Raw genomic sequence first — 13,204 nt, 5'->3', positions numbered from 1 at the left:
CTCTAGAGTAGTAGCATTTCCTGCTGGCACACATTGTGCATCTGACTTGAAGTGCGTGCCTGTTTCCTGCATCTCTTACCATTTGCACAGTTCATATTTCAGTCACAGGGCATGACATCCAAAAGTTTTATGGCTAAATTGCGTAACATTTTAAAGTGGTTTTCAGATCACAATACAGCACTCCTTGCATTCTTGGAAACTGCTGTAAGATGTCCTGTACGTGCCTGTAAAGTTTTAGGATTCAACTCAGTCTGCTTCCAGAAAGATAGCTATCTGTTACAAATTTCTAGTGGAGTGGCTCAGCATCTTTAAAAAACATCCGATGGTAGATTTATATGTGATATTCTTAGTTGAGTATGTATTAACATCTTTTCAGTCTTGTCATCAGATAAAAGAATCTAGAGCTATTCACATGGATAAGCCACAGATAGGCCACAAAAATACCTCACTAAGAGGATCTTAGGACTTAAAAACATACCCTATACAGACAGACTCAAAATAGTCAAGCTATACTCTGTCTCATATTGCCTACTTAGAGGCGATCTCTGCTCAACTTACAAAGCCATATCAGACCCAGCACTGTTAGATATGCTGCATCTAAAGAAATCCCAATCCCTCCATACAACACGCTCCAGAGATCTCAACCGCATTACCTCAGTCAACAGAACATGCTGGAGGGTCGATACTGCCCATGCTCTGGAACAGACATCCTATACACGTCAAGCAGAGCACCTCACTAGCCCTCTTCAGGAGAAATCTTGACGAGTGGATGGGTAATAGAAAATTCACCCCGGGGATCACTCCAGTGGCCCTGCTTGATAGGGGCAATGGGAACTAATGTGAGACAGCACAATGCCAGGGAATGCTTTGGGCTAGGCTTGTAAAGTCTCCAGGGCCATTAGCCTAGTACACACCTATGAACCTATGATAGGCAAAGGGGTATTTTCCTTTGCTTGCATGTGCCTTAGATCTCTTAATTGCATTTCTCTCAGCCATTCCAGTTCTAGTCCTCCTTTGCAAAGCAAATTTTCAAAAAGCTGTAGTTGAGCTTTCATGTAGTCCACATTTATTTTGTCTTCAGCAGTGATGTGGCCAGGACACAGTTAAGGAATGTGCCTGCATCTGAAGTTATAGCTAAGAGAACCTTTAGGATGAGCTGGGATAAGCCACTGTGAAAGGTCTCCTCTGGGAAAGTGCTTTGTTTGGTCAAACAGGCTTCACAGTATCTAGTCAGAGACCTCCAAAAGTGGTGAGGATTTGATCACAGTTGAAACTTAGCCCTTTTGGATTTTTCTTTTCTTGTAGGCTTACCCAGTTCGATAAGAAGTGGAGGAGGAGGAATAAGATCTATTTTATTTATTTACATTGTTTATCATGAAAGTTTGAGTGGGAATTAAAACTCCTTTCAGCAAAGGCCTATGTAGAAAAGCTCCATAGTTAGAGACAATGTGCAAAACATCTGTTAAAGCAAAAGTATTTATAAGGTTATTAATGAGACATATCAAGAATTTGACAGTATTTTAATTGCACTGTGCAGTACACTTACATTAAAGTAAATGTTTTATAAAAATATACGACAGTTTGGTAGGTAAGCAGTCTAGCACACACCTTAAAGAAAATTTTTTATACAAAATTAATACAAAAACTGTTTTGGTGGTTGCACTATATAGTATACATACTTTAATGTTTATGCAAAAGCAGTGTTGGAGATAGTTAGGCACTCATTTGGGTGCCCAGGTGGGGCTGAAACAAGTGTGAAAGAATTCATAGAGACAGAGCGAGAGATTGTTTTGTAGGGGAAAGGCAATCCTTGGATCAGGATAGAGAAGAAGATTAGAGTGAGACAAGATAGAAATGAGTGATGAGTTAGTGAGGAATGTATAGCAGATGATATGCAGGGGGGTATGGTGGCCAGAGACGTATGTGTTCGGGATAAGAAGTAGATGTCCATCTTGAGAAGGTGTCGGCTCCTAGTTTTCTGGAACAGATCCCTACAATCAGAGTCTCGACACATGGAGGTTCAGCTCTGACTCCCCCTCTGATCCAGTGTGTGGCAGGCCCATCTATCCTTCTCAGATGATTCGCTCTCCTGCTTTTGAAGTGGTGGAGAGGGTTCTCTCGATCACGTACAGACCCATCATGATCTCATCCTTGGAGTCTGCCCTGGCTCCCTCTGTTTCTGGTATGGATTCCACCATCCTACTAACTCAGGGACTGCCTGCTGCCTATTCGCCCCCAGGGAGTACCCACACGGGAGCAATCAGACATTTTTGAGTCCTCCCCAGAAATTCCTCCTGCGGAGGTGCCTCGAAAACATACAAAGGAGGTACATTGACTCCCCACCGAAGTCCCTCACAGAGGACATTGATTTGGAGGAAGGGGGGAGGGTTTCTCCTGGTCACCTCTCAAGGATGTCTCTTTTGGAGACGTCATGGAGATCTTTCATCAGCAAGGGGGTGGTCTGCCCAGTAACTCAACTCAGGTGAATCTGTGTTCCTGGAGGCGTTGGGCGCAGGACCCTCTACATCCTGGGTGTCCCCTCCCACAGATCCACTAGAGATGTAATTACATCTCAGGCATGGAAGGAACTGGACACAGTGGAGCCAATCCTCGAATGCCCTGACAAGGTATTGAGCACCCTCTCAGGACCTAGTGGATGAAGGGATCTCCCATAGATACCATAGGTGTAGCAGCAGCCACTAAGAAGGAGCTTGCGCAAGAGAGCTCCGTGGTCCATCTGCCAGACCGAGAGTCCAGGATGATGGATCACTTTGGGAAGTGAGTGTACACTTCAGCCACATTTTCTGTCTGTGTGCTGAACTATATGGCTGTGGCATGTAATTAGACTCCAGTGAGACTTAGGGAGATTGCTGAGTCTACCCCAGGATCCATGATGGTGGAGGACAGGAAGGTTTTCTCTTTTCACATGGCCACCTCACATCGATTGCTAACACCTCTATGCACCTTCTCACTGATGCTACTGAGGGCACAGCTAGAGCTGCCGGGACAGACGTTGCCATCCGGCATCATGCCTGGCTCTGTGCCTTCTCGGAACCCTTTAAGGTTTCTTTTACTAATGCCTTGTACAATGGTTCCACCCTTTTTGGAAAGTCAGTATGCACCACTCTTGTCCAGAGCGAGAAGGACAGGAAGACTGTCTACCATTGGGATCCGCTTCTCCATTCCCCAATGAACCTTTTCAAGAAATCAGCAGGGGGGCAAAGAAGCTGTGGTTCCAAAATTCTGAGAACTACTCCCAGGACATTCAGGACTCACCTTCCCCTAGAGGCAGTGGGGGGTTTTGATAGATGATGCCCCCGAGGCATAGGAGGTTTGAGAAATCGGGGGTCATGAGATTCTTTCTCAGAGAGACCCGCTAAGCAGCCCTGGAGTGTTGCCCCGCTGCTCAGCTCTGGAAGCAGTCAGGGGACGCCTCTCACTATAACTAACAGCCTGGGAGTCTATCACAGATGATTGTTGGGTGTTGCAGACCATATCCAGAGGCTATTCATTTCCCTTCCTTCACTCACTGCTCTCGCCCAAACACCTCTCGGACATTCCATGTGTGCAAAGGGAGGAGGCAGCACTGGAAATTGCAAAGCTGCTAGAAAAGCGAGTCAGCCAGCCCTTCCCCTTCGGCCTGTCCGGATTAGTCATCTATTCCAGATTGTTTTTAGTGCCAAAAAAAGGGGTACTTAAGACCCTTACTGGATCTTTCCACCTTAAATCTGTCAGTTGCCAAGACAAAATTCCAGATGGTCACTTTTCAGTCTATCTTACCCTTTCTGCAGGAGAATGACTGGATGTGCTCGGTTAACCTCCAGGACGTGTACTACCATATCAAGATGGACAGGCGCTCTTGGAGGTTCCTCCAGTTCCAGTTGGGAGCTAGTCATTATCAGTTCAGAGCCCTCCCATTTGGTTTCACCACAGCAACCAGGGTGTTCACCAAAGTGATGTCAGTGGTAGTGGCTCACCTGCATATGCAGGGCTTACAGGTCCTCCCTTACCTGGACATTTGGCTCCTTTCTGCCCCTTCCAGGCATCTACTCTGCCAAGCAAGGGATTATCTTCTTCAAATAGCCCATCAGTTGGGCACAACCATCAATCTAAACAAGTCCTTACTGATTCCAGTTCAGGTCCTGGATTTCACAGGAGCTCGGTTGGACAGAAATTAGACGAAGGTTTTCCTAACGTCAGACAGAATTCAGTCCTTGAGACATCATGTCATGTGTCTCCTTCAAGCCCAGTTGCCAACAGCAGAATTGATCTTATGGGCATTAGGGTCTGTAGCAGCCGCTATCACCCTCGTGCCTGTGGCTTGATTGCACATGAGGGTACTGCAATGGACTCTGGTGGTTCAGTGGTCATTGCAAGATCGCCTGTTGTCTCATCTGATTCACGTATCTCGAGTGTGCAAGTATTCTCTTCTATGGTGGATTCGTTCCCCAGATGTTCTTAGTGAGTCACTGTAGCAGTCATCACATTTGGGTTATCCTTGCCAGGGTAGCCTCGACTGGCCCGAATACCAGAGACTTAGTATTTCTGCGTCAGTTGATGTTGCTTGAGGACTGACGTCAGGTCTTCAGTGGTGTAAAGGAAGGCAGCTGACACCATTACATCTGTCTTTCTTGCCGTGGAGCCTGAAGCAGATCACACGAGTGCCGGTCGGCCGCTACCTGAGTTTTCGTTTCCGAATTGAATTTGGAAGTCTTCGAAAGCTAAGTATCCTGTTGGGGATCCTTTTTTCTTGCACTAACTGATGTCAGAAAAAGTTAATAATTGTCTCGCCTGTGGAGAGCAAATACCACACCGGGACTTACACTCTTACTGTGTCACTTGTCTAGGCGCAGACCACGATGTCCCTCATTGTTGCTTCTGTGCTCTGTTTAATGCCAGAACTATTCGTTGTCAGGGCCTTATTGTAGCCAGATATTTCCGTTGACAGTCTTCGAATTCCAATATGGCTTTGGTAAGCCATCCGATAGCAGATATTCCAAAAAAGCATAAAGATAAAGACAGAAACAGACCGCACAGGACCAAACCTTCTGACGACGCGTCCGTTAAGCTAGTTGTCAATCCCCCGGAACTCAGGCGCTTTCGCAGCCCCTGATGCCCGCTTCAGTTAATTCACAGGCTGCTACCGAGACCCTTTCAGAGTCTGGTATGCTGCAGAACTCTTCTTCAACTAAGGATCCTGTGGTCGTCTCAAACTTGGATGGGTCCGGAGCCGCTGTGCAGGCACTGGCTACTGAGGAAGTCCTTTGCACCACCGATTCTCAACATAAACTACCTTCTTTTGCAACTACCATTATTTCAAAAATAACCGAGATGTTCTTCATCTCACATTGCTGCAGTCCTTACACTTGGGGTAGTCCGCTGTCCTCGGTCGGCCCGAATATCAAAGTATAAGGCTGACGTCGGTCAAGGCGCATTTGACTGACATCAGGACGTCAGGGTACAAATGCGCATGACCGACGTCATATCCTCAGTCTTTTTTGCCGCATGGTCCGATGCAGAAGCAGCGTTGCAAGTGGCGGTTGGCGTTCTGAAATTGTTCGATTTCGGAGTTTCAGACCGAGTCAAAGTTGGCTAAGTACCCCGTTGGGGAATATTTTGGTTTTTTCTTGCCTCAGTGGTTTACCGGATGTCAGAAAAAGTGAATAATTGTATTTCTTGTGGGAAACAGATACCGCATAGAGACTACCATACTTTGTGTATTCCTTGTTTAGGGCCTGAGCACGACGTTGTTGGGTGTCGCTCTTGTGCTAGATTCAATAAGCGCACTATTAAGAGAAGATTAGATTGTGCCAGGTTAGTCTTCGGGAAGCGGTGCAATTATAAAATGCCGTCGGATGCTCCGCCCGCTTCGAAGAAGCGCAAGGACAAAGCAGTTAAACCTAGGCTAGAGGAACCATCAGTACCGGACGCCGGTTCTTTAGAGGTGTCGGTGGAGCCGGTGGTTCCACCGGAGGTTTCTTTGGGATCCCAGGGAGAGACTCTGTTATTGCAGGATGTGGCCTCTCAGGAGGCAGGCCAGGCTGATGGGGCTTCTCAGGTTACTATACTCCCTCCTGCCTAGGGTGGTTAGGCCCTCTCCTTCTGTTTCCAAGGCTTCTCCCAGGGGCAGGCCAGGTTTAGCTTCAGTTGGTGTTACCCCTAGCTCTTCAGGAACTGTGCCCAAGAAGCATATGCTTAAAATGGCAGAAGATTTGATTACTTTGATTAGGGTTCTATGCCCCCTCCTGATAAGAGACCTAGGGTGGAGCCTGAGCTAGGAGTTTTGAGCAGGCTTCAGATATTTCAGAGTCTTCGGCTGAAGACTTGCAGGAGTACTCTCCTTATTCTGATTCTGATGTGGATGATTCTACTCCTTCTGCTTCTCCTCCTGAGGATTTTTCTTTTTCAGAAACTCTTCATTCCATGAGGGAGCATTTTAAGTGGGAAGGTCAGGACTTCTCTGATTCCAGGAAAAGGCTTAGGGAATTTTTGTTTTTACCCCAGCATAGGCCTGTGGCTATACCTCCTGTTTTGGATGTAGTGGAAGATGTTTTTACAGAGGCTTCTCTTAATCCTGATTCTTTGCCTCCTGCTCCTGTTAAACCGGATAGGTATTACAGGGTGCCTGAAGCTCATAAGTATCTTTTTAACAGTCCTAGGGCAGACCCAGAAACTGTTAGCCAGGGGCCTAAAGGTGTTAAGGCTTCTGTTGTAAAGAATCCGGTTCCTACAGACAAAGAGGCCAGGGCATTGGATAGATGGGGAAAGAAAGTTTATACTTCTTCCATTCTTGCTATGAGGGCTTTGAATTGCCAGTTTCACATGTTGAAATACCAAAACTATCTCCTTTCACAATTGAAGTCTAAGGTTGATGCTCTGGCAGAAGGTATTGATTGTAAAGAGTTGCAAGATTTAGTACATGTTTCCGAACAGGTGGGTAAGCATTCTTTGCAATGTGGTTTTGATGCTGTACAGGCCTCGTCTAGGGTAGCTGCCACTGGGTCAGTTCTTCGCAGGCACGCCTGGCTGAGGGATCAAAATTTATCTGAACATGTTAAAACAAGGATTTTAGATGCTCCTTTACAATCTGACGTGTTGTTTGGTCCTCCTGTTGAGGCAGTTTTAAAGAAAATGGAAGACAAGGCTAAGTCTATGCAGATTGTTAAAGATTTTTTGCAGGTCCAGCCTCCAAAGTTTAGTAGAAATTGGCCTACTAAGGGGTGGACGTATCCTTCTTATGATTCCCAGTCTAGGGGTAGATCTAGACGTGGTAGGGGTAGAGCTCAGGGCTCTTTCAGGCCTAGAACGGGGAGTTCTCCTGCACAGTCTTCGGGTGAGGGCAGGGGTCAGTCCTTTCGTAAACAGACCCAATGACCTACCTTTTCTGCTGCCAGAGCCTTCTCGTCTGGCAGCACCTTTGGGAGGAAGGTTGGCACTTTTTAAAGAAAATTGGAGTTTAATTACCCAAGACAGATGGGTATTGGATATCATACACCACGGTTACAGGTTTTATTTTCATACCTTGCCTCCTTTCAAAGGCATGCCAGACGTTCCTCCTCAACAAAGAATAGAGGCTCACAAGCAAGTTTCTCTGTTACTCCAAATAGGGGCCATACAGCCGGTCCCTATGCCAGAAGTGGGCCTAGGATTTTATTCTTGCCTGTTCCTAGTACCAAAGAAGGGGAACACGTGGAGACCAATTTTGGATTTATCTACCCTCAACACTTATCTGGACATTCCCAAGTTCAAAATGTTGACGTTACAGCAGCTTTTACCTCTGCTGGGCAAAGATCATTGGATGGTAACTTTGGATCTCAAGGAGGCTTACCTTCATGTTCCTATCAGACTAAGTTGCAGGAAGTATCTGCGTTTTCGAGCTGGGACTTCTCACTATCAGTTCTCTGCATTGCCCTTTGGCTTATCTACTGCGCCCAGAGTGTTCACGAAAGTTCTGGCTCCAGTGATAGCTTTCTTCAGGCTAAAAGGAATACAGATCTATCCTTATTTGGGCGACTGCCTGATTCTGGCTCAAGGAAGGGAAGAGCTTCTTCATCATTTGGAATATGTGATAGCAGTGCTAAGATGCCTGGGGTATTCTGTGAACGAAATAAAGTCCAGTCTAGTACCCTCTCAGGACATGTGCTTTCTGGGTGTGAGACTGAATACAGCATCCCAGATGGCCTTTTAACCCCGGACAAACAAAAGAGTCTATCCCTTTACTTCCATCAGCTATCTCATCAGTCCGGCTGACTGCAAGGACAGTCCTTCAAGCCTTAGGGTTCATGGCATCTTGTATTCTGGTGCTTCCCAATGCCAAACTGCATATGAGGAAGCTGCAATGGTATCTCAAAATGTATGGACACAGCACTGCCAGGATCTAGACACTGTCATTCAAATAATACCTTGCATTCAAAAGGAATTTTTGTGGTGGGCTCAGAAATGTCACCTAAACAAGGGACTCTCTGTGACCCGCCAGAGGCGAGTCAGATTTTAACGACAGATGCCTCAGACAAAGCTTGGGAGCTCATCTAAATGGAAAGTGGATACAAGACAAGTGGCCTGCCAGACTACAACATCTACATATCAACCTGAAGGAGATGTTAGCAGTCCAGTTTGCATTAATAGCTTTCAAGGATTTACTTCTTCCAGGGCAGGTGTTGATTCTAACAGACAACACAACTGTCATGTGGTACATCAACAAGCAAGGGGAACGATTCTTATCCTCTATGCAGGCAAGCAATGATTTTGTGGGAGACTGCTCTCAGTTTACAGCTCAATCTTCAGGCAAGGTTTCTGCCAGGAGCACAGAACTCCTTAGCAGATGTGTTGAGCAGACAATTATGGATCCCCACGAGTGGAAATTGGATCCTCATGTATTTCAGAAATTGACAGTGTCATGGGGAACTCCAGACATAGATCTGTTCACTTCTCCACTAAACCATCAGCTGCCAAAGTTTTGCACAAAAGGTTTCATCCCACAGCTTGGAAAGTGGATGCTCTTTCTTTCAATTGGAGCAATCTTCATGTGTATGCCTTTCCACCTCTGCCTCTCCTCCCAAAGGTACTTCTAAAGGTCAGACAGGACAAGCCAAGGATGATTTTAATAGCTCCAGATTGGCCTCGACAGCACTGGTACCCATTACTGAGAAGTCTGGTACGGAAGCCGCCATGGCCTTTGCCTTCGATTCCACACCTGTTGTCACAGGAGGACAGCCATTTGCTCAATGTCAAACTTCACTCTCTTCACCTAACAGCCTGGCATATTCTGTTTTGAACCATAGAGGGTCTCAACTTCCACAACAAGTTTTGAATGTGATTTTGGAAGCTAGAAGGCCTAGTACAAGGAAAGTGTACGCAGATAAATGGAAGAGATTTTTATTTTGGAGTGCAGCAAAGATTTTGATGTTTCTGAGCCTAATTTGAGTGTGGCTCTTCAATATCTTACTGAGTTACTGGACAAAGGTTTGTCTTTCTCTTCTATTAAGGTTCATGCTGCAGCAATTTCGGCTCACTATGATTGTGACCCACCATTGTTTTCTCATCCTTTGTTCAAGCAATTTCTTAGAGGGGCAAAGAATATAAGACCCCCACGAAGAGCTCCTACTCCTGCTTGGGATCTCAATTTTGTGTTGGAGAAACTCACTCTACAACCTTTTGAGCCTGCAGCTACTTCTGAGTTAAAATATTTATCATGGAAGACTGCTTTTTTGTTGGCAATTACCTCCGCAAGAAGGGTTTCTGAATTGCAGGCCCTTATGGCGGTGGAGCCTTTCTTAATTTTCCATAAGGATAGGGTATCTTTACGTACTAATCCTTCCTTTATGCCTAAAGTGGTTTCTAGTGTGGCTTTAAACCAAACTATTCATTTGCCTACTTTTTATGCAAATCCCCAAAATAAAGGGGAAAAGATTTTGCACACTTTAGATGTACACAGGCAGTTGCGATATTATTTGGACAGAACTAAAGGGTTCAGGCAGTCTCAGCAGTTATTTGTTTCTTTTGCTTTGAGTTCTCAGGGCAAGCCTGTGTCAAAACAAACTATTTCTAAGTGGATTGGGTTTTGCATTGCTTTCTGTTATTCCCATCATGGCAAGGAGATTCCAGCTGGGATTAGGCCTCATTCCACTAGGGCTACTGCCACTTGACAGCTTTTTGAGGGGTGGCAACCAAGGATATTTTGGAGGCAGCTACTTGGAGTTCAGTGCATACTTTCTCTAGGCATTATCACCTACCACTTTACTCTAAATCTAGGGCTGGTTTTGCCACTGCTGTTTTGCAGGGCATTTTGGCAGCTCCTGCTTCCTTATAGTTTGGCCATCCTCCCATACCTCTGCTTTGGGATTCTACCCAAGTGTAAGGACTGCAGCAATGTGAGATGAAGAACATAGTACAGTTTTGTACCTACCATAAATGTAGATGTTCGAAGATCCACATTGCTGCAGTCCAATTTACCCTCCCTCCTTCCCCTCTGTAGTTTGAGGTGGTTGTGTGGGTTGAGTTGTACATATTGTGTATATAGTGTATATTTTGTACATATAATTAGGGCAAGGGGGCTTGGATGTTTGTTTGCTGTCTTTTGGTTTTGACCTTTATTTTTAGGGTCTTCTGACATCTGGGGCAAGAAAAGACTGAGGATATGATGTCGGTCATGCGCATTTGTACCCTGACGTCCTGATGTCAGTCAAATGCGCCTTGACCGACGTCAGCCTTATACTTTGATATTCGGGCCGACCGAGGACAGCGGACTACCCCAAGTGTAAGGACTGCAGCAATGTGGATCTTCGAACATCTACATTTATGGTAGGTACAAAACTGTACTTTCCTTAGGACCAAGGGTCGAACCACAACCAAGAAACCGACTACCCATTCTCAGACGCTTGCTCCCTTGCCTCAGTCTCAAATGCTCAAAATGGCAGAAGACCTTATCATGCTGATTAGGGGAAGCAAAGCCACTCCCTCAAAAAGGAAAATATATCTGTCTCCAGTAGTTTTGTCTGAACAAGAGTCAGATGAATCTGATGCATCTGACTATGAAGACATGTAGCCCCTCTCCACATATAAGGATTTTGATGCAGAGGAATCCATGCCTTCAGCCTCTCCCCCAGAGGATTTTTCCTCTGGGGAAACCCTTCATACCTTAAGGGAGCATTTCCAATGGGAGAGTCAGGACTTCCCTCAGTCTAAAGAGACAGTCATAGAGTTCCTGGACCTTCCACAACACAGACTCTTAGCCCATCCCCACAGTCGTGGATGTGGTGGATGATGTTTTCCTTGAATCCAGCTTAACTTTATATGCCCTCCCTCCTGCTCCCAGAAAACCAGGAAGGTACTACAGAGTCTCTGACTCACACAAATATCTCTCTAAAAAATCCAGCAACTGACCCTAGATCCATTTCTCAAGGGCCAAAAGGGATTAAAGCAACCTCAGCTAAGAATCCCACCCCCCTCAGACAGGGATTCCTGAGCACAGATGGGGTACAAAAGTATACACCTCAGCTACTCTTGCTGTCAGGGCACTAAATTGTCAGTTCCATATGCTTAAATATTAGCAACGTACCTTGGAACTCCTTAAAGAAAAAATGTCCTCCTTTCCTGCATGGGCAGAATCTAAAGATTTACAAGATTTAAAGCATTCTGCAGGTCAAGTAACTAAACACACTTTTCACTGTGGTTTTGATGCCCTAGAAGCTTCTTGCAGAGCAGCAGTCACTGGATCTGTCATTAGAAGACATGCATGGCTTAAGGAAAAACCGCAGCCAGACCATGTCAAATCAAAATTGTTGGATGCACCCTTGCACAAAGATAACTTATGTGGAACTAAAGCAGAAGAGGTCTTAAAAAAGATGGAAGAAAAAGCAAAATCTGTGAAGATTTCTTACAGGTCCAGCGGGCATTTTCCCTCCAAACACTGGTCCTTTCCTGCTCTGAGTAAACAGGCCCAGCCTAGGCCCCGTGAAAACAGACCCCCCCCCCCCCAGGCAGCAGCCCCAGGGGTTGCAGAGATCTAAGCAGCGGACTTCCTCCTCTTCAAAACCAGGGAGTTCCAAGCCACCCATTTATGGTAAGAACTCACAATGACTCACTTCCTCCCAACTTTGCCTCTGCCCACCATCACGTACCCTTACGAGGAAAGCTCTCCTTTCACTCAAGCACCTGGGCCACCATTACCAAGGACCAATGGGTTCTGAACATTGTCTCTCAGAGGTACAAAATCTCCTTCCAACCTCAACAAAGTTCCCAGATCTACCACCAAATCAGTGGGCAGAGGCACAAAAGCAAAATGCTGCAAGACTTTTCATCGACTAAGGATCTTGCAGATGTCTTTAACTTGGATGGGTCCGGAGCAGCTGAGCAGGCACCGGCTTGCGAGGAAGTACTTTGCACTACCGATTCTTGACACAGACCGACGACTTCTTTCACGTCTACTGTTGTTTCGAAAACTACCAAGTTTCTAAGGCCCAGGGTACGAACCACACCCAAGAAACCGACGACCCAGTCTCAGGCACCTGCTTCCTTGCCTCAGTCTCAAATGCTTAAAATGGCGGAAGATCTATAATGCTTATCAGGGGAAGCCAGGCTTACCCCTTCCAAAAGAAAGAGATTTGTCCCAAGTAGTTTTATCTGAACGAGAGTCAGATGACTCTGATGCATCTGAATTGGAAGACATGCAACCCCTCTCTGCTTATGAGGATTCTGATGCAGAGGAATCCGTTCCTTCAGCCTCTCCACCCACGGTATTTTCCTTTGGGGAAACCCTACATACTTTGAGGGAGCATTTCCAATGGGAATGTCAGGACTACCCTCAGTCTAAAAAGAGACTCAGGGAATTCTTAGATCTTCCACAACACAGACCTCTGGCCATTCCTCCTGTCCTGGATGTTGTGGATGATGTTTTTATGGAATCCAGTTTGACTCCTGACACCCTCCCTCCTTTTCCCAGGAAACCTGACAGGTACTATGGAGTCCCTGACTCTCACAAGTTTCTTTTCTAAAAACCTACTGCTGACCCCGAGGTTATCTCTCAAGGACCTAAAGGAATTAAAGCAACTTTTGCTAAGAATCCCACCCTCTCAGACAGGGATTCCCAAGCATTAGACAGCTGTGGTAAAAAAGTATACACCTCTGCTACTCTTGCTATTGGAGCACTAAATTGTCAGTTCCATATGCTGAAATATCAGCAACATAGAATGGAACTCCTCGAACA

At 45.8% G+C, this 13,204-nt stretch overlaps 1 protein-coding gene across 1 annotated transcript in view; it reads left to right on the top strand.

Annotated features, from left to right (window-relative positions):
- AKT2 (AKT serine/threonine kinase 2) overlaps positions 1 to 13,204 on the top strand; it is a 1,641,635-nt gene that overhangs the window by 763,538 nt on the left and 864,893 nt on the right. The gene's annotated exons all lie outside the window — the stretch shown is intronic.

This window comes from Protopterus annectens, chromosome 1.part0 (genome assembly GCF_019279795.1).
Source record: "Protopterus annectens isolate FY-2018-M chromosome 1.part0, PAN1.0, whole genome shotgun sequence".
NCBI classification, from domain to species: domain Eukaryota; kingdom Metazoa; phylum Chordata; order Ceratodontiformes; family Protopteridae; genus Protopterus; species Protopterus annectens.
Note: the sequence above shows the minus strand (reverse complement) of the source record. Positions and strands in the feature narration are given on the sequence as shown.